Below are 22,613 nucleotides of genomic sequence, written 5' to 3'. Positions count from 1 at the left end.
TGCCTTGAGCTCTCAGGTAGATCTGTGCAGACATCTGTTACCAGGTAGTCTTATCCTAAGCATCTTTCTCCTGCTGCCGATCCGCCCCTATAATTTCAATTAGTTTGCTGCTTTATACAAGCATTTATGTCTATCAATGAGCAGATCCTACGACACAGAAGAAATGGTTACTTACTTGTAGTCCTAGTTCTGCACATTAGGAATCTTAATAAACTGACTGCCTGCCCATCTGACTGGTAGGTAAGGTTAAGCTTTTTCTTTTTAAATGAAAGAGCTGTCCCAGAGAGGCAACTGCCAGTACAGTGCATCATGGTCGGTTAAACCTCTGTAATTTTAAAAGGGACTGGGTGCATTCGACAGCTTTTAACAGATGTCTGTTAGGCTACATTTTGTCCTTTAAGTTAGACATTTTCTAATGAAGATATATGGGGTTTGTGGATGGGTGTGAGGTATTTGAATACATATTGTTATAAGTTTAGATTCAGAGCATTCGTAGCAGTACAGCCAGATTTGTTGACACACCTTGTGACATTTACAACCTTGGGATAAGATTATCATCTGTCTCACTGTGCCAGATGTTTCCAGTATGTATTATCTTGAATGCCAATAAAATATGTTTTGAAAAAAAAAAAGCTTTACATTTTCAACCTTTTTTTGTAATCTAAGATGCTGCAATGCAGTCTTGATAGTGATGTTTTTCAAAAGTAAAGACTACATGCAAAAAAGAAATGTCATCTCGGATAGGTCCCTGAAGGGTGCTTGCTGCTGCTCCCCTGGTGGACATGTGGACACTAGCACCATTTGTTCACATTCATAGACGATAACTACATACGGAAACGTGTTCTGATCTACGCAAGTAGCACAGAGTTATTAAAGGGTTTATGACCATCAATGAAAATTTCATTATGCAGAACCACGAGTCCAATGGCTGAGTCGGCTCATTAGACCCACATTGAAATAACACTGAAGTTATTCTTATGGATATTGTTTGGTAAGATCTAGCACAAGAGAAAACAGAAACTCAGTATTGGTATATGGTGAAGCATTAGTGAAGATGGGGGGCTTCCTGCTTAAAGCAACAAATGTTCCAGTCAAGGGTAGCCCCTTTCCATGACTTTAAATGTTCGTCCTGTGGAGTTGTGGGGGTTCTCCTTAAGAATCAGAGCTTAGCAGAAATAAGACGAGAAGATTCAGCCTATTCATTACAATAGCCTTGTGCCTTCAGACTTTCAAAAGGGGCCTCACTGTCTCCGGAGAGGAATGATGCCCTAATTTACCACTGACAAAATCTGGGCGTGTGGCCGCCACTGAAATTTCAGAGTGCAGAGAGACGAGGCTGCACAGCAAAAACCAGCAGAACCGCACTTATGAAGGAAAACCTGAATGTCCAGCCTGGCAGGTTTCAAATTTAAATTAAGTGAAATAAAATCGGACGTACCTAAAAGCCTCCAGAACCAGAAATCAAAACTGGGAGCTAAAATTAAGACACTAAGCACTGATATAGTACAAGAGTTCTTGAGGTGGAAGAGAAAATGGAGAAGCTTGAGGAGACAAGCACCACCAAAGAAGCTATTTTAAATGAACTTCAACACCAGGCTCATATAGCAATCTTGAAACGTGAAGATTTGGAAATTCACTTTAGATGGGATAACCTCAATGTGAAAGGCCTGCACGAAGGATGTGATGACTGACGTCGAGACCTTGACGATGGGTCTTTTGTGCTCACTGCTGCGCTATGGCTACCAAGTGACCCTTGTCGAAATGGCTCGCCTTTTGTGGCCGATGGTGGGCATCCTGCAGGAGAGGACAGGCAAGGTGGCAAAATTCGACAGCTTCAAAACGAAAGAGAAAATTCTTAGGGCAGCAACAGTGAAAAACAACCTTTCGAAGCTTTGAAGGCGTCACATTTCAAGATTTAGCAACAGCAGCTCAGTTGCCCAAGCAGCAATTTCGACTTTGCACTGAAAATATTAGGGCAGGCAAAATAAAACATCGATGGTCTTTCCCAATTTTGAATACACAAACAAAACAAAACTCCACAGCAGAGGATGTAGTAGCGGTCCTTCTGGGGATCCAAATTGGAGCTACCCAAGAGTGACACCAACCAGTAGGAGGCACCTTTGTAAGAGAATCTGCAGAGAAATATCAGATCGCTGGGACGGACGTTATCGCGAAGGAGGGACAACTAAAAACAGTCAGCAGAATGAGACACAAAAACATAAATTTTGAAGCCCTCACAACTACATTTTGCCTCTTGATTGGAACTCAAACAGAAGGGATCCGCCCCTTCTGCAGTCCTGTCCCAGCTACAGCTATCAACCTTACTCAGCTTGAGAACCAATAGAACGACTATGTTTAAAAGGTAAAAAATACCCTGGACCAAGCATTGGTGAATAAAAAAAAATTCTGCTTTGCCCTGCTTGTAGCCAACAGCTTCAGTGAGAGTTTGAGAACTTTGAGACTACCTCATAGGCTTCAGATTTGGACCATGGACCCCTGGAGGGCTCAGACTTCTGAAAAAAGACTAAAAAGGTAAACACTTCAACTGGCGTAACCAGACTTGTGATTATCTCCTTCAGCTCCATCATGGTTAACTAAAATTGAAAATAGGTCTCCATTAACTGTGAGCTAGTAATTCAGACCGAAGCTTTACTTTTTAACTGTGGCTTTTGTTTGTCAGATTCCCCTTTTCAGATTTGTATTATTTTTGTGGCTTTTTGCTCATTTAATATTTCTCCATATGTGTACATGGTTTGTGATTTCCACTATATTTTATTTACTTAAACATGGTTGATAATTGTACTGCTTGACCTCCACAGACATTTCTCAGCGAATCACTTGCAACTTGCGGATTGTGCCATACCTACAAGGGGCACAGAACGTTATCACTTAATCTTCTGTGGAGACTTAACCAGGGTTTGTTTATCAAGGTGAAAATAGCCCACCCTTCACAAAGTAATAACCTTCTCTGACAGATATCATTAAGAATGACCAAATCAAATCACCCAGAACCTGTAAATTGGATTTCAGTATTGGCGAGCAAGAAAGCTTCCTTTACCCGCTATTAAAACACTAGTTAACGAAACTAGCAGCAACCAAGGGTCCTACACCATTCGGAAATACATATTTCTGCAGCAGGCACGAAAGGCACCACATCAAATCTGTATGATAAATTAACTAAGGTAGTCCATATGCACTGATGCCCTTATATTGAACAATGGATGGAAGACCTTGCAATAAAGATTACAGAAGCTTCATGGATTAATAAATCAACTAACTTATAAAGAGGGTAGGATACACACTACAAAGTCTTGTTTATTTGTATATGTATTTCACTAATATGCAACTCTTTCACCCGAAAAGTGGTGGAGGGGTGGGCTGCAGTCTCTCAGCTGCCTCTGACCATTTTTGGTAGAATTGCCAGACTAGCAAATCTTTCTAGACCAAAATTCTAGAAGAAATGAAAACCTTTTCGGGAACACCCCCTCCCTCTCCACGCCCACCCCGGACAAGTAAGGTGGGATTCATGGAGCTACGTATATGCCCCCACCCCTTTAAATAACAAATGAAGATGATAGAGCGAGCTTTAGAAAATATTTTATTCTAGCTCGTGATGTCATACCCTCATAATTTGAATTAACATATTAATGAGAGTTTGCATGATTTGTTTTATTAATTCAACCTAGATTAAGTTTGCACCACACATGAACACGCGGGAAACTAATTATATGTGCTTATGTGCATTTGCAAGTCTGTCTTTGTAACACATTATTAATATTGTCCTGTTGTTATGTCTGTCCTATTGTCTTTGTCACTATTAATATGCAGCTGATCATTCATGGCATGTGCTTTTATATGTGCTTACATGTATGTCCTATGTTGTGTTTGTCTGTCTGTGTATTATTTAATCATCTTTTTACTCTTTCAGAAACATAAAGCTGGATTACATGAAGAATGGTAGTTATTATATGTGTTGCTTTATTTGTTTGCTTTTGCTAAATGTCTTTTATTAGTGGGTTAATTAATAATTAGCAGGGGCTGGGTGGTACAGAAGGGTTTGCTTTACTTGAATTAATTATTCTTTTGTGTTTGTTTAAATAATAGTTTTCTGAAAAAGTGACGCAGGCTGAAAGTGGGTCGCAAGCAAAAAGTGGCGCAGAAAATTGACGCCTTCTAAAAGAGGCCTACTGATGCTAAGCCACAGGAGAAAGTTATTTTGAAAAAAAAAAAGATGACAAGCCTACAAACTTTTATTTTGAAAGCTTCAAAAAATGAACTGCTAAAGACAACTCTGTGGAGTGGGTTTGGATGTGCCACGAAAGTTTAGAACGGTCTGGCTCAAGGCTAAAAGGAAGAGACGTGACAAGATTTCATATTGCTTGAACATTTTTGCTACAAATTGTAGCGGACTATGGAACTGTTGCCAGGATTCTGTGCATGGACAATGACTTTGTGTAAAGCCTGGTCTCGTGATGGAAGATGTCACAGTTTACTGTGGCGTGAGGTGATTCAGCCAATGGAGAGCCAGAATTCAGCTGTTGGAATGTGAAAAATAGTTAGCTCAGCTTTTTTAGAGTATAAGAATAGGCGTTAGCTGCAAACTTTTGGCTTACGCTCTTGATTCCAGAAGGACGTGTTCTGCTGCCCGATGATTACACGTAAGAAATGTAACTTTTAAGACTTTGTTTTCAGGCGATGAGGGTAGAGTCAGTGAGATAGTTATTTGGAAATGCTCTTCCTTTTCACTTATTTCTGCTAATTAATAATGTTTTCTTGAAATAAGCTCTCTTTATAAAATGCTGAATAAAACTTATATGACTTTTTCTAATGTTTGCTTAATAAAGTTCCAAACCTAAGTTTTCTTAAATATGTTTAAATAAACTTTTTAAAATGACAAGCTGGTCTTGTTTATTGTAGATAGTTTATTGCTAAAAGTTATACAACATATAGTATCCATTCACCTCATACACTATGTTTATGGGCCTGGTATTGATTAGTAAGTGTGATAGTGGATTGAGCCATGATTTATAAAGAATTTTAGTTTCTAGGCTCTTTCAATTGGTAGCATTCAGACGGTTTATATGTTGTTTTTGACATGCATGTTACATATATGTTGGTATAGACATAGGATTGATGTTTAACATATGTTAAGTTTTTGATTCTGTTAGGTTGTTATATGTAGTCTAAGGAATTTTTCCAGTAGTGTGAAAGATTCCTGGTTAAATTGCTGGCCAGCAAGGTAGTGTGACTAGAAGAGTTACACAGTGCATTTGTCTGTTTCAAAATTGTGGTATAGCATATATCACGTGTTGTGGGCGTACAACACAAGTTTAGGGACCTTAGATTGCATGGTTGAATGTGTAGTGAGGATTGTCTATGAAATTGTAGCATTAAGCAGAGAGACCTGGTGAGCCTGTTTTAAAGCTTTCTGTGAAGAGAGTAGTAGATATATCCAAGCTTGTGTGAAGGGTAAGGGTTGTTTTCTCTTCCAAGGTTAGAGTCCTAGGAGGAAAAATAAGCGTTGATTTCTCTTCCAAGGTTAGAGTCCTGAGGAAGGAAATAAGCGTCGTCTATTCTTATCAACGCCTGACGTTTTCTGTGGTTGGTTCAAGTCCTGCCAAGAATTCGTGTGTGTGTGAACAGGGTTTTCTTTGTTTGAAAGGGTGTGAATGATTTGTAAAACTGAAGGGTAGGGTAAGAATTGCCTTACTAGTGAATGAGACTATTCTGTGAGAATAGCGTCGTCTATTCCACACTAGGGATACTTGAATGAATGTTTAAAACTATCTCTTTGTTAGAGAAGCAGACAAATGGTGTGTTTTAAATGTTATTAATTGCGTTTTTATAAATTGATTGGAAACGTTTTTTTTTTAGCCTTAGAGTAAGGAAAACGCTGTTTTAGGGTGATATATAGTGATTTGCGCCACTTAAATACATTTAGAAATATTGTATGCTGTTTAAATTCATTTAAAAGTCCCCCGATCGAAAATTGTAAGGGAGGGGCTGTTTGGAGGAGTGAAAGCGTGTGAGGAGACTTTGCAGCTGCAGCCTGCTGCATACGTCAGAGCCTGCCGCGCTCTGATTGGTTGATGTGCCTGGAGCAAAGCAGTGCTCTTATTGGCTGAAGTGCGATAAATATTTAAGTGATTCCTGGCTTTTGCAGATGTTCCCCTGTTCTGCTCATAGATCGCGCTATTTTTAGAAAGTACTGGCTTGCTTGATTACATGTCATATTACAGCTGACTTATGTGCACTAAGTGCTTGTTTCAGTAGCCAGATTATCAGCTTTACTGCTCGCTCTGTGTTTACATTTATTTAAATGACTGGACTGGAGGCGTGTCACAGCTGATGCGTGTGACGAGTGTTGCGCGCTCAAATGGCCCCGTTTTGGTTTCCTTCCTAGATGCGCTGTAATTGGCTGGAGCTTCAAGATAACGCATGCTGCCTATCAAGTTGTTTACAAAAAATAAATGTCCCCGTTATAAATTCTAATTTTAAAGTGTCCCCGATATGGCTATTTCTTTCATTACAACTGCACATTGTGTAGGAGGTGGGGGCCGCTAGGAGCGAGTGGAAAGGAGAGGAGAGCGGTCTGCAGCGGCTGTTTACGTCAGCCGCCGCGCTCTCATTTGTCCAGGGGCCGTCGCGTCACACACGGAGCCGCGCTCTGATTGGGCGAAGCTCCGTGTGTTGTGCAAGATCAGGGGAGCCGCGATCTCATTAGGAGAGGCTTGGTAATATCTAACTTAGTTCTTGATCTTTTAAAATAGTTGGCAGCGTGTCAGCTGTTGCGCTAGTAATCATTAAAAGTTCTCTTGCGTGCATTGTTGGTCAGCCGCGCTCCCATTGGAAGCCGACGCGTCGCGTCATTGTCAAAGCTGTGCCCCTATTGGACGCTGGCGCGTCGCGTCACGGCAGGAGCCGCGTTCCTATTGGACGCCAGCGCGTCGCGTCACGGCAGAGCCGCGCTCCTATTGGGCGAGGCTTCGTGTTTGAAGCTAATCAATTAGGCTCCGGCGAGGTGCTGTAATCGCGCTGCGTGAGCGCGAGTGATTAAAAAATTGACACGCTTTAGTTGGTGGAGCGAGCGTGTGTGGTGACACGCTTTGGGTTTTTAAAAGGGACGGCGGAGGAGGTTTTGAGGGGCTTTGTGAGGCGAGCCACTGCAGTGCAGTGTCATGAAGGAATTGGTAGTGACGTGTGTAGTCACATGTTGTGTCCTGATTGGAGGGTGAAGGGCTAGCTTTGTCCTGAGTGGTTGATGACACTACAGTGTCATAGAAAGGCCGTGATTAGATTGGAAGAGACAATAGGCACTCCCATTGGCTGAGTGCTGTGTAGCCACATGGTGATTCGTCAAGATACACAAACACATTGTTTACATTTTCCAGAAGTGATTTTCCCACGCTGTTAATGCTCAAAGCTTTAATTCTTTAAATTAAAAAAAAAAAATTGATATTTATCATTGATAATTAGTAAATAATACAGGAATAAAGACCTTAATTAGGATATTAGTACCAAAGGTGATTAAAATAAGGATATTAATTATTTAATTAATATAAATTAGATAAAAATAGTTGTTTTAAATTGCAAATAAAATTATAGTATTAACAGCATTATACTTTAGAAAAAGTGTTTAGGATTATTTTTTTACAGGTATATGTTGCAGAAGGTGTGTAAGTGAAAAATAAGTACAATTAAAACACATGTGATTATTTTTATTGTTGTAAATAAATAAATATTTTGCGTTGTTATTGTTTTTGCAAATTTAGGTTTTCCTTTCCAGGTTTATTAAAAATAAAGATACAGGTAAATTAGGAGTTATATTAAATTGATCAGGTTATAAAATTTTACTTCACCTGACTTTGTTAAATAAATTAATTAATTGATCAGTAAACGCTATTAGGACAATTAAGTGAACTAAATTATTTTTTTTGTAATCATTTAAATTAATTTTAATAAAGGTAAGTATATTAAAACATGGATCAAAATTATTCAAAGACGAAGAAAATGTTTTTCTGCTATCAGAAAATGGAAAATATATTCAATAAGGTTAAAAGGGTTGTTGCTACATGTGAGAGCAAATTAATAATTCCCAAATCAGCAAAAATAAATAATAAATATGTCAGAGTGGAATTTATTGATCATTGTAAAAATGATGTTGTAAATACAGATCAAGATAGAAATTCAAGCAAAAGCCCAGAGCAGATTAATGTGTCGCCAAGAGTCCCAGTCCAAATTAATAGAGTCCCAGTCCAGACCCTTTCTCAAGGTGTCACAACAGGTAGGTATGATGGGATGCCTAGTACCTCTGAAATTAATATTCCTGATCATGTAAGTTCTACAGGTGATTTAATTGAGCAGTTAACATCAGACATGGAAGCAGTGAAAGTTCCTGTGACAATTGAACCTGTTCCCCCAGTGCTTGGAAAAGATGAAAATAGTCCCACAGCTTTAACGGTCTCAATTCAAAAGTTTGCTGAAAAATTTTATTCTAATATACCTGAAAATAAGTTAATAATGATTCCAACACAGCAAGAGAGAGTGATGACTCTAGTTTCACCTAGTGAAAACTCTGACGTTGACCTGATTGACCTGACACAGCCTGGTGAGTACAAATTACTGGATAATACAATCAGTACAGACAGATTAAAAAGATTACAGGATAATGAGGACATGGAAGACGTGAACAATATAGGTAGGTTTGCCTCTGCCCATATAAAAGATTTAATTTGGGCTTTGAGAAAAAGGGGTAGTCTGAATAAATGGAAAACAAAATGGACAAAGAAAAAAGAGAAGGAAAAAGCGACTTTAGCTTTTGTAGGAGAGTGTAAAAATTCACAGATGCAGAATGAGATAAATCAGCAGCAACAGTTACTGAATGAACAGCTACAAATTCAGCGACAGGTGGTGATTCAGCAGAATGAGATACCTTCGCCGCCATTTCCAAATTATGTTAATGAGCAGAAATACAATACAGACACAGGATTCAGTGGAGTCAAGGAAAACAGACCTGATCCAATTAAAATTGCAAAAAAGCAGGGAAACTTATTTCTTAATGTTCCACAGTACAAGATGAAGCCAGAAACAATTCCTGTTATTGAAACATTCTTTAAGCAGGGTGTCCTAAAAGATTGAGAACAGTCTTTGTAATTCACCAGATATGGGAATTAGAAAGCCAGATGAAATGCACAGAATAGTACAGGACCTGAGAAAGGTTAACGAGATAGTTATCCCTTGTTGTCCTATTGTGCCTAAACTAGTAGAGATCCTTTATCAGATACCACATGATATTGTGCCTAAACTAGTAGAGATCCTTTATCAGATACCACATGATACTGAGTGGTATTGGGTCCAAATGCACCCAGAGAGTCGAATAATTTTTGCTTTCAGGTTCCAAGAGAAAGAGAGAATTCTCAGTCAGGTAACTATTGAGAGAATTAAAATGATTCAGGCAATGGAATCCCCAAAGTCACAAAAACAGGTAAGAATGCTCCTAGTCATGGTTGGTTACTGTTGCCAATGGATTAGTGCTTTCTCAGTGTTTGCAAAACAATTGCGGAGACTGACAAAAGCAGATATAAAAGACCCAATTGTCCTGACAGAAATTAAACTTGAAGCCTTTGAGCAATTTAAAAAGAGTTTGTGTGAAGCTCCTGTTCAGGGCATGCCAGACTTCAACAAAGAATCTGAGCTTCTAGATCAAATAGCAGAGATAAAATGTGCTGGAGAGAAAAATGATCATGTCTCAAAAGGTAATGAGCACACAAGTACTATTGTTAAATTTAGTGCTCAAGAGAGGGTTGCAATGAAAGGGGAAAAATTCAATGAACATGTTTCAAGCATCCTCATACTAATCTTTGCAATTCAGACATGGCAAGAGTTAAAACAATTACAAGATGAGGCACATGTTGAGGAGAAAAACACATGGCTCAAAGAAGGTTGCAGTCAGCGAGAGGATGAAATTTGGTTTTACAGAGATGACAGACCTATTATGCCCAATTGCATGATTACTGACATGGCACAGATGTACCATGGTCCACGTCATTTAGCAAGAGACACAATGATTCAACTGTTCAGGGAAACAAGTCTAACATGTCAGAAAAACACATGCCAGAAAAACATTTCAGATCAAAAGACATTTGAGAATTTGGGAACCATAGGCCGGGAGGGTGGTTCATTTGCAAAAATTCAAATAGATCTTTTGGAAGTGCCCCAACATAACAAACTGAGATATGTCCTAGTCATCATTTGTTTATTTTCAAAATGGGTCGAAGCTCTTCCAACAAGAAAGAATGATACAGTTTCTGTATTCCATCAGTTGGGAACAGATGTGGAAAATGAGCAGGCTCATGATCTATTGCCAAGAGACTTAGTCAGAACAAAGGCTCAAAGGAGGAGAAACTGTCTAGTACCCAGGTGGCAGAAAGCAAGTCAGGTGACAACAGATACTGGATGGATGCATATCAGTAATACCCTTTGTGTATCTGAACGTGATAACACTGATGAAGACAGTGAAGACACTACAACTGATTCAGACTCTGAAAAAGAAATTCCTGAAGAAAATCCAGATCTTGAAGATCGACAAGGTGGTCGACATCTGGATGATGATGTCAATGTGAATGAAACATTGAATGAAGAAGATCTAGAGATTGTAATTCTAGATTCAGAAAATGATGAAAATCTGCTAGATGGATGTCAAGCAGAAAGAGAAGATTCAGAAGCAGAAAATTCTGAGCAAGAAGATAATCAAGTCCAGGAGAGTATTGAAAAGCAGAAGAGTAGCTCTGTGTGCGGGAACAAGAATCCTGAAACTGGGAAGCTAATGGTGATCCCTGAAGAAGAGGAAGAATTACCAAGTACCAGCTGTAAGGATGATGTTTCTAACGGAGTGAAGCTGCCGAGTAAAGAAGTTCCTTGGTACATATTTAAAGTCTCAGAAAATGTTACAGATGGGAGTGATGAAGAATCTAAGATAAGAAAATTCGGAAAAAAGGCTTGGAAAGCTGAATGTAAAGAAAGCAAGCCTGAGAAGAAACTCTTGAGAAAAGGTGATGTCTGGCCTAAAGGTGATGTCTGGCCTAAAGATTTAAAGTTCAAATATGAAGTGTCAAGTCAGAAGAGTGATACAGACAAAAAAGAGCAAACTGAAGAGAAAATTGAAATGATTGCCAGGAAAAGCAAAAGACTATTGAGACCAAATGTAAAATACAAGTCTCCAGAATGGGCCTACATAACTATCACTCCAATAGTTGAGGAGTGCAGTAGCAGTCAAAATGGTGACAATGACTAAGTTTAGTTTTCTTTAAGTTAAGGTTTATTTTTGGCATAAGGCTGAAGAAATTGTGTTAGTTTTCTTTAAGTTGAGGTTTATTTTTGGCATAAGGCTGAAGAAATCTTGTTAGAGTGACACAAGGTTGAAGAAATTGTGTTAGCTGGAAACACTTTTATGTAAGACGCAAGGTCGAAGAAAACATGTTTAGAACTTTGAAAAAAAAAAAAAAAAAAAAAAAGGAGGGGGTATATACTTTGTACTAATTTTTCAAAAATTTTCAAAAATTTACTTTTTGTTTTTTGTTTTATTTTATAATACTCAGATTGATATTTGTTTTGTTGGTGCAATTCAAAATGTAGTTATGCAATTTAAAACTTAGTTCCCTAAATTCATTGGGGGTTGGGGATTCAAAGGTGGAAAGGATTCAACTTAGCTGAATAAGGAAAGGGTAAAAGATACAGAATTAGTAAGATGTAAGACTCAATACTAATTATGAGATAGATGAAATTAGAGCTTAAATACTAATCCAGAGTAAGCCTGAAACATGTTCAATAGATAAAAAAAATTTGTATTAAAACTTTTGGGGTGTTGTTTGGTGATTTTGAAATCACCAGATGAGGGAGTTGATAGAGCGAGCTTTAGAAAATATTTTATTCTAGCTCGTGATGTCATACCCTCATAATTTGAATTAACATATTAATGAGAGTTTGCATGATTTGTTTTATTAATTCAACCTAGATTAAGTTTGCACCACACATGAACACGCGGGAAACTAATTATATGTGCTTATGTGCATTTGCAAGTCTGTCTTTGTAACACATTATTAATATTGTCCTGTTTGTTATGTCTGTCCTATTGTCTTTGTCACTATTAATATGCAGCTGATCATTCATGGCATGTGCTTTTATATGTGCTTACATGTATGTCCTATGTTGTGTTTGTCTGTCTGTGTATTATTTAATCATCTTTTTACTCTTTCAGAAACATAAAGCTGGATTACATGAAGAATGGTAGTTATTATATGTGTTGCTTTATTTGTTTGCTTTTGCTAAATGTCTTTTATTAGTGGGTTAATTAATAATTAGCAGGGGCTGGGTGGTACAGAAGGGTTTGCTTTACTTGAATTAATTATTCTTTTGTGTTTGTTTAAATAATAGTTTTCTGAAAAAGTGACGCAGGCTGAAAGTGGGTCGCAAGCAAAAAGTGGCGCAGAAAATTGACGCCTTCTAAAAGAGGCCTACTGATGCTAAGCCACAGGAGAAAGTTATTTTGAAAAAAAAAAAGATGACAAGCCTACAAACTTTTATTTTGAAAGCTTCAAAAAATGAACTGCTAAAGACAACTCTGTGGAGTGGGTTTGGATGTGCCACGAAAGTTTAGAACGGTCTGGCTCAAGGCTAAAAGGAAGAGACGTGACAAGATTTCATATTGCTTGAACATTTTTGCTACAAATTGTAGCGGACTATGGAACTGTTGCCAGGATTCTGTGCATGGACAATGACTTTGTGTAAAGCCTGGTCTCGTGATGGAAGATGTCACAGTTTACTGTGGCGTGAGGTGATTCAGCCAATGGAGAGCCAGAATTCAGCTGTTGGAATGTGAAAAATAGTTAGCTCAGCTTTTTTAGAGTATAAGAATAGGCGTTAGCTGCAAACTTTTGGCTTACGCTCTTGATTCCAGAAGGACGTGTTCTGCTGCCCGATGATTACACGTAAGAAATGTAACTTTTAAGACTTTGTTTTCAGGCGATGAGGGTAGAGTCAGTGAGATAGTTATTTGGAAATGCTCTTCCTTTTCACTTATTTCTGCTAATTAATAATGTTTTCTTGAAATAAGCTCTCTTTATAAAATGCTGAATAAAACTTATATGACTTTTTCTAATGTTTGCTTAATAAAGTTCCAAACCTAAGTTTTCTTAAATATGTTTAAATAAACTTTTTAAAATGACAAGCTGGTCTTGTTTATTGTAGATAGTTTATTGCTAAAAGTTATACAACATATAGTATCCATTCACCTCATACACTATGTTTATGGGCCTGGTATTGATTAGTAAGTGTGATAGTGGATTGAGCCATGATTTATAAAGAATTTTAGTTTCTAGGCTCTTTCAAAGACAAAGCCGTTGTGTAGAACAGTATAAGAGCTGCCAAACTAGCCAAGGCTTTTGAGCACTTAACGTGGACTGAAACAATATCTGGGATGTACCAGGAAACATAGGTACTTTTTCACTGAACTTGAAAAACAGGGGGCTATATAACAATACCTCTCAATACATCTTTGTCACCTACTGCTCCCAACCCTTCGTTAAACATAATGAATTGATGTAAAAGCCATTAACAGATACATCTGAAATATTCCCAAAAATAAGCCATGTGGTCAAACGGAGTATTAACTTGTGCAGTTTGACATCCCTTGTCATCGCTCAGTAATTGCTCAATGGTAATGTTCTGTAGAACCCAAGAAATACAATGCTAGAGACACAGAACATGTTTTAGGGTACAGCTCTTTAGAAAGGTATGCTTCAAAGAAAGATCAACCGCCGATTATCAGTAAGAAAATCCCATTAGAGGCATAAGCCATCCATGCCGTAGAGAACACCTACACCTCTAAATGAATCAGAAAGTAGGCCACTTTATGCGCTTGTCCAAGTGCCACCTGGAAGCACTGCATAGTTCTCCATAGTGGTGTGCTGCTTCAACCTCTCTCAATCAAACATTTGTAAAGTGTAGCAAATCACCTGTGAGAATCTTGAAGCACAGGAGATGTTGGCTGCTCCATGATTATTTGATCATGCAAACATACAGGTCTTTAGTTTTCCTGAATAGCTGGAGCGACTGTGCAGTCCTGAGGTGGAGGAAGGAGGTTGTTCCATGCTTTGGCTACCAAGCACGAAAAGGAGAATCCTCTGGGGGCGGAGCTTGCCTGGCTTAATGATGGCCGCTCCGTGATCGAGCTCTGCCTGCCACAGACACTATCCGGCAGGAATTTATAGCTTCAATGATTGCACTTCTCGATGGAGGTGCTGGTCGGGCGTCGCCTGGTGTCTCAGTTGCTGTGCCGGATTGAGGATTTGCCCGGTTAGATGCTGAGCTTTTCGCAGAGATGCCTTGCGCAGACGCGAGGCCTGATGGCGTGGCCGGCTTGAGTAGCATCTCCTGTGGCCTGGATCCAGCGTGTCTTGTGCGGAGTCTGACGGGGGTGGAGCCCCGCCGTTTGGGACTCCCTACTGGGGGGCTCTCACACTTTGCAGTTTTCTGCAGAGGAGCATGCTGGGGGCTTGCGCACTTAAGGTGAGCCCATTTGTTTGGGATTCGCGGACCGGCATAATAATCGGTGCCACTGTCAGTTCTACAAGCACATCGCCATTCTGCACTTGCACTGCACATCAAAGGGTCCCTGATTTTTGCTGCCTGCGTTTTTCTCCTCTGAGCGCCCATGAGTGCAGTGGGGCTCCCTCACTGATGCTGCCTGGGCGTGGGCCCCCTACTTTGACCGGCTCTGCACCACCCGCTCTGCATGACTACACCTCCTACTTCACGGTGGGGGAGCGGAGCTCATACGGGAAACATCATTTACCACGAAGGCATTACCACTAATAACCTTAACCACGTGACACTTACCACGCAAACTTCTTTACAACGAGGGTGCCTTCCACGACGTCTTTACCACGGGCTGGAGGGGGGAGACGTGGTATTCCTTCAAGTCGTTCTGCGTGGGCTTGGGGGGGCAGGGGGGGAGGGGGCTCGGAGGGGGGCTGGGGGGGTCTCCCCCCCAAAAAAACAAACAAAGGAGCGGATTACATAAAATAAAAAAACGAACTTCAGTACCACCGAAGAAAAAGGAAAGTGCCTCCCCCAAAGACGTGCCGTGTACGTCAAAAAAGCAGTCCTTTTTTTATTTTGGTATACATATTTTGACGCTTGTTTCCATGGAGGATGGAAGTAAGGGCTCGTAGAGAAAGACGTGCAGGTAAGACGTTTCTACGCGTAGTAAAATCCTACGTTGTAAATACCAGCGTGGTAAAGCCACTTGCAATGTAAAAATCGCGTGGTAAAGCCATGCGTGGTAATTGAAATCGTGGTATAATCATATATTCCGCTCATACTCAACGGGAACCCCACGCTGCTGGCATATCTATACTCTTGTAGGCGACTACTACTGTCATTTGTCCTGGCGAGCTCTCGTCCCAGCTCGAAACAACCTGGGGGGGGGGGATTGCGGGCGGGCTTGGACTATCACTACCCCGTTGAGGAACTGAGTCTGGTTTTGGGACACTTGAGTACATAGGCCTGGGGGTTGAGGGCACGGAGTTAGGCAAGCCAGACAAAACACAGCCGAAGATCAACTTAAGTCCAGAGGCTGCGAGGACGCAGTGGACTCCGTGATGCCAGAGACTGAAAACCCTGAGGAGGATCCTATAGGAGACATCAAACAGATAATAGCGCCGATGTAGCAAGGCTCGTCGGCGATCGATAAGTTTGATACTTTGGCTTATAGAATGGACAGAATGTGTAAACGGGTTGAAAAGCATTCAGAACGTTTGGATATGGCAGCACGGCGTATAGCGGAAACTGAGGAGGTCCAAACTGACTCAAACACCGCCCAGAAGCGTGTGGAAAAAGCCCTGGTTGCCTTGCAAGACAGAGCTAAAGGTTTGAAAGCCAGATCGAGGCGCAGTAATCTGCGAATCATGGACCTGTCTGAATCAAATGCGACTGGCAATATCGAGGCCTTGTCGAAAAATTGCTTACATCTCTGTTAGGTGCTGACATTTTCTCCCCGGTTTTGTTATGGAGAGAGCGCACCGCTCGCTAGGTCCTCGGCTTCCGCCTGGTGCCCCTCCGAGGCCTATTATCGCAAAACTTTGGAACTACCGCAACAGGGATGCTGTGTTACGGAAGGCGAGAGAACTGGACAATCTGCAGTACGAGGGATCCTCTATCTCCTTGTTTACGGACTTCACTTTTAAGGTTCAAGAGGCCAGGAGACAATTCACACCCCTGAAACACAAACTGCGTGACCAGAACATCGTATACGCTATGTTAAATCCGGCACGTCTCAGGGTGTCATTTGCTGGAAAAGCCAAGATATTTTCAGACCCACAGTCCCTTCAGACAGCTCTCAAAGACGGGGACAAAATTGGCGAGCGGGGAAAGGGTCAGGGCGAAAGCACTGGCACAGATGATGCGACTGGCAGTCTAGATGACAATGATTGATGGGGAAATGGAAAAGCTGGTCCTGTCCAAATCTCTTCTTGTCCTAAGCTCCTTTTGATGTATTATTATGATGACTACTCGGATGCTTTTTTGCTCAGAGTTTTGCTGTTCCACTGGGCTGTTTAATGAGTGGATTTCTTCCTTAGGTACTGTATAGAGGGATGTTATTTCCTCGTTCCGTGTAGTGCGGAGTATGGGGTGGCCTGATTGGCGCTTTGGAACTGGGAGGCCATATGACTCAGGAACTGTATATGTCTCCTAATAGTTACTATACTCTTGCAACGGAAGCTCGATAATTACTATTTGGTGGCGAGGAGAGGGATTAGTGTGGTATTGCTGGGTAACATCCGCCCCAATGAGTTACAAGCGGTTTCCCTTAACATTTACAGGGGCTTGTAGTTGTAAGGTATTTTTTCGGTTATATATAGTTTTTTTGTGCTTGGGAGGGTTGATGTCCACCTTTGCTTAGGGTGAGCGAAGCATGGGTGTGAGGAGGGATCAGGGTTTTTTTGTTGCACATTTTTAGGCAGATCACATGTGTTATTGTGTCCATGTTGAGCGGGGTCACATATGAGGGTGGCAACATCAATTGCACAATTTCTGGCGTTACAGAACATCACACTGGGCTAGGTCATATTAAGCGGTTGAGCCTCCTGACATGGAATGTCAGGGGCCTCAATGTTCATAGGAAGATGCGCAAAATCCTAGCGTACTTTAAGCGGAAGGAGGTCAACATTGCCTTGCTTCAGGAGACACATCTGAGCCCTGGATGTGCATGGCTCACAGGTAGTAGATCAATAGGCCAATTCCACGCTGCAGGTTTTACTTCACACTCCAGGGGTGTGTTGACATGGGTTAATCCCAAATCTGGGCTCCAACTAGAATACTTTGAGACCGACCAAGCTGGTATATATGTCATATCCAGGTGTTATGGCAAGGAGAAGCAATTTCTCATTAATTATGGCCCCAATTATTATGACGCACAGTTTTATCAGTCCATGTTCGCACTTAAAGGACCACAACTCCTGCCGATGTTTTGGGGAGGTGATTTTAATTGGGATTTAGATCCAGCGGTTCATCGCTCAAAAGGCAGGATGGGTAGACACTGTCTATTTATAAAGCTTTTAGTGATATCTCGATTCCCCACCTGAGTACCCTGTTTCACGAGATGGGAGTAGATGGGGTCATGCCCCCTTCAATGCGCGAGGCCCTGATAATTACGTTATTGAAACCTGATAAACATGCTCCTCTTATCGGCCACTCTCGTTACTTAATGTGGACACAAGAATATTTGCTAAAATACTGGCTAGGGAGCAGGGCCAAGATGGCGGTGTGAGCAGACTTACTGCTCCAGAGTTCCCGCCGACGGCCTGACAAAGCACCGGCCCTGGGGCTGTTTTAGCTACTGTCGGCATATTCTTAAAGGCAGGAGCGGTCCCGGTGCAGCTGGGGGCCTACTTGGAACCATGACGGTGCCTGCTGTAGCATATAGCCGGAGTTGAGCAAACAGCGATCTGTGCTGACGAGGCCGCGCAGTTCCGCCTGGGATCGGCAGGTGGGACGGAGAGGGTCTGTTGCCGCGGAGTCCTGATCCCCGCTCGCCCGGAGGGAGCAGTGGCCTTCAGAGGGAATGCCGGCACACCGACCGGAGGAGCAGTGAAGCCGCGGGGGCCAGTGGAGTGACACGGGAGTGGCCCGGCCCGCCATTTTGAGGGAGTGGTGTTCCTGACCCTGGGCCGGTGCGGAGGCAGCCGTGGGCCCTTCTGCTGACTTTGGCACTCTCCCGCTGGGGAATTGCGGCACGAGCTGGGCAGTGCTGAAATGTAGGGGGCCGCTGCCCAACGAGCTGCCAGAGAAGAAAAGCGAGACTCAGAGCGGCCAGAGACTGGACGTGGGCAACCTCCCCGACCTGGCCTAGTGGAGCACGAGGGCTTGGAGGAGATGGGCCTGGCAGACTGAGGGTTCGGAGGTGGCCAGCCAGAGAGGAGGCAGAATGAAGAGCAGGCCTGGATGATATTGCGGCAAACGGAGGCGAGCCGCCAGCCGGTTAATTGCGGAGAGCAGGGCGCAGGACTGAGTGTGCAGAGGCCTAATAGTTGGGGGCTTGAGACTGACCGACGGTTTGGGCTGGTGGGCCCATGAGGAGTGCGGCTGGGGAGCGGACGAGTGGCCCAGGAGATGTTCTGCCGGCCAATGTGGACATCGGGGAGACCCACGCACGGAGAAGCAGCAGAATCGCACCCGCGGAGGCCCCGAGAGAACTCCAGGAAAGAGGTACCCGCCCGCCATTTTAGGACAGCGCCTTGGCAAATACTAGACTCACCCGCTTGCGGTAGAGTACCCTGCGGTGTCACTGGCACCTCCCGGCCTCTGAGCACTGGTGGGGGCCAAAAACACCTCTGCGCCAGGGTGGAACTATGGTGGGAGCTGTGGTAGGGGAGCTGTGGACTGCAGGGCAGCAGAGACGAGGGTACAGAGGGTGGCCTGACCGGCCTCAGAAATTGCCTGGATCCCTGGCCTATTTTAGACGGTCGTGGACCGACCTCTGGGGCCTCACAGGAGCGGTGTGGAGAAGACTGCCGGCAGACGGGGAGAGGGAAGCCGACTGAGGGGAGAGGGAAGCCGACTGAAGTATTTGCGGTTTGCGGGGAGAAACAGTTATGTCACCGGAGGCACAGCCGGGAGTTGGAGAGCAGGCAGGCGAGCAGATCCGACATTTTGTGTTGGTGCCGACGCGGACCCTGATCACATGGGGCTGACACAGAGGGCCCCGCAGTGACTTGGTCGTCCCCTCCTAGAGGTGCAGCTGTCTCCAAGTGACGAGCTCTCTGCGGGCCAGGTACTGTGTGGAGAGAGAGAGATGCTGTGAATGGGCCTACTGGATCTGAAGGGCAGCGGGAAGTGCTGTCAGTGTCCAAATAGAGACCCGATTTCGGAGCTGCTCCGGGGGCCGCAGGGCCTCTAATGGGAGCGTGTGTCCTGGAGTGCGACCTAAATAGACTGTATGGCAGATAGCAAGGAGGGCATCATTGGACGGACTGCAGTTGCGAGTGGGGACACCTGATACAAGCGTCGGCCTAGTCCCAGGTCTGTGTTAATGCTACGAAGACTCCGTGGAAACCTGACTGGGCAGTGAAGTGCCCTTAAGGAAGGGATACGACCGGTGTGGCAGACAGGGGCCTTGGAGGGACACCAGGAGGTGGAGAGCAGAGTACTTATTGACTGACACTTGGGGGCTGCAGGAGAATGGGGCAGTAAGACCTGCTTTAGAGACGTTGGTATAGGTAGAAAAGCCGAAGAACTGGTTTGGGTCGAGTGGCCAGTGCTCATAGAGCCTGTTGATGGGAGCTCCGAACCACCGGTGGAGCTGGGAGTTAATCAGCACGAAGATGAGCGGCCCAGATTACTGACGGGACATACGAGTGGAGACACCGTGGGACCCCAACCCGAAAGACAAAGTAACCTCTGGACCATCCGGTTCCACGAACCGCTGCTCTTACTCATTCACTAACACGGAATAAAACGAAACGGACAGACGCTGTAGCCCTGACGTGCACGGAGGAGGTGGCCTTGCTGTTCGGAAGTGCGTGTTCAGCTCGCAAGTCCTGTGGTGTCTGGAGTGCAACATGTCCACTCCCAGAGGACGTAAAGATAAGACATTGAAAGATTTGTTCGCCAAGCCCAAGCGAATCAACAGTCTGCCAGAATGGCTTCGGGCGCTGCCCAGCCCGTCTCTGAGTGGGAGGATGGAACAGAGCCGATCACCAAAGCCTTCTTGTAATCAATGTTGGTCATGCTGAGGGAGGACAGTCACACTGAAGAAGGAATTCACAGAAGAAATAAAGGAGGTCCGTAGAGACATGGAGAGTATAGGAGAGCGAGTTGCAGAGCTAGAGGACAAAAGCGATGGCAAAGACAACAAAATAGCAGCACTGCAACAGGAAATCAGCGGGATCCACGACCAGCAAGTTGATCTCCAGACACATTTGGAAGACCTGGTAAATCGTTCTTGCGTCATAATGTACGGATCCATGGAGTGAAACTCCAGGAAGTCACAATGGACCTTTTCAAATACACAAAGGAGCTATTCAAATCACATCTTAGGCAGGCCTCTGGAAACAGAACTCTGTCTAGATGGAGGGCCCACCCTGTGCGCTCTATGTGCCTCCTCCTCTCCGCCACCGGACATCCTGGTCTGTGTGTAGGATTATCGCACCAAGGAAGAAATCCTCCAAAAAGTCAGTCAGCTGCATCCACTGACATTTCGGGATCAATCACTGGTCCTGTATAAGGATTTGTCGGCTCTCACCCTGCAGAAGCGCAGAACCTTAAAAACCATAACTGCTCACCTACAGAAAAGCAACATCACCTACAGCTGGGGCCACCCATTTCGTCTGTTCCGAACAGTCAACAAACTTTATCAGCTCCGATCCCTGACAGAGGCCTGTCAATTGTTGGGCATAGATCCTTCTGCCGAGGAGAATGACACGTCGAGCCCCTAAACGGACGACTCCAAACCCCAGTGGCGTCAGTAGGGACGGACACGGCGTGCTCCGAAGCCTCCTGTAGCAGAAATCATGAAGGGGCAACAAGCCGAATTGGAAGCAGCGTCAACTGAATTGTCCACATCTCAACCTGGCTGAACTCACGATATCATAAGGCCAATTGATCCTGTATTTTTTATCCTGGGCCGTTGGCGGAAGGGGGCTTTTCAGATTGACAGACTGCCCCAATTCAGTACTTTTCCGATCATCTACGGATTGTGGACAATATGTCTTTGTTCTCCTTTTTACATATTGTGGGTTTTCTGGGGGGGGGCTATGAGAGGGGGGGTTTCAGTGTTCCTTGTCCACCTTACTTTTAGGGCTAGTGTAGGCCTGTGCTCTATGGGCTCTCTAGAGTTGCTATTTCCTTGTGCCTCGATAGTATCAGACTCAATGTTGCACTATTGCTTTGAACATATTTACCTGAATGAATGCCGCCACGCTTAAAGTACTCACCTTGAATGTGAGGGGTCTTAACAACCCAGTGAAGCGCAAAGCGGTCCTTTTGTGTTTAGAACAATCCCAAGCAGATATCTGTCTACTACAGGAGACACATCTTTTGTCGAAAGATTGTCACCGTGTCCAGTCCCGGACCTGCAGGCAAGCGGCGCTAGCCTGCTTCAAAGGAGATGACATTCAACTGAGTTGTCGAATGGTAAAATTTCTTGAAACAGCTGAGGCCCGCTTCAAAATTTCTTTGAAGGAACGAACAACTCAAGTAGTACTGTAAAGGGCCATAATGATGAGCTCAATGTTACCTCAGAAGCCCATCCTCCAGAGTGACACCGTTGCCCTCCCTTAGACTGTCCAGTACTGATTGGTAATAGGGCTCCCCCGAACTGTTATCATAATTTAACTATCCTCTCCTCCTCCGTGGCATCTCTTTTATTTTTGTTTTGTTATCTTCCCTTGGCAGGCAAGGAGGAATAATCTATTTCTTAACTTTTAATTTTTTATTTTATTTTTCTGTTTTTAGGATAAATAGGCTGTCTAACATGTTAAGCTTCTTTTAATTCTGCTGCTATCTCACTATGGAATCTTGTGTCTTGTCTTAAGGACAGAATCTCTGTTTTAACATGCTAAAATTTGATTTATGTTTTACTGAATCCTTTTTGATTTATATTGTAAAGGTCTTAAATAACCATGCACAATAAAGTATTCTACATTCCCAGTCCCGGAAGTTCCCACTTCAGTTTTTTTCTACAGGCAAAACCAAAACGGCGGGGGTTGCTATTCTGGTGGCTCAGCGGTTTAGGGGTAAGGTCCTACACCAAGAAGCTGAGATAAAAAGGTAGGCTGCTGACCTATAGATTTGCCATAGGTGACTTGAGATTCACTATTGGTTCAGTGTATGCCCCCCAATGACGGCCAAGAGCGATTATTCCATTCGCCTCTTACGGAGGCCTCTGCCACGCCAGACTGCCACCTCCTTCTGGGGGGAGATCTAAACCTGGTTCTTGACAACACCTTAGACAGATCATGTCAACGCACGCACCAAACAGGCACTCTCTACTGAGTGACTGACCAGTCTACACGACTTGGGATTTAGTGACTTATGACGTAGCTTCCATCCCCAGG

The 22,613-nt window shown here is 43.4% G+C and overlaps 1 protein-coding gene across 2 annotated transcripts in view; it reads right to left on the bottom strand.

Moving 5' to 3' along the window:
- Positions 1 to 22,613, bottom strand: part of PDS5A (PDS5 cohesin associated factor A) — a 1,517,933-nt gene that overhangs the window by 1,366,702 nt on the left and 128,618 nt on the right. The gene's annotated exons all lie outside the window — the stretch shown is intronic.

This window comes from Lissotriton vulgaris, chromosome 3_2 (assembly GCF_964263255.1).
Source record: "Lissotriton vulgaris chromosome 3_2, aLisVul1.2, whole genome shotgun sequence".
Lineage (NCBI taxonomy): Eukaryota > Metazoa > Chordata > Amphibia > Caudata > Salamandridae > Lissotriton > Lissotriton vulgaris.
Note: the sequence above shows the minus strand (reverse complement) of the source record. Positions and strands in the feature narration are given on the sequence as shown.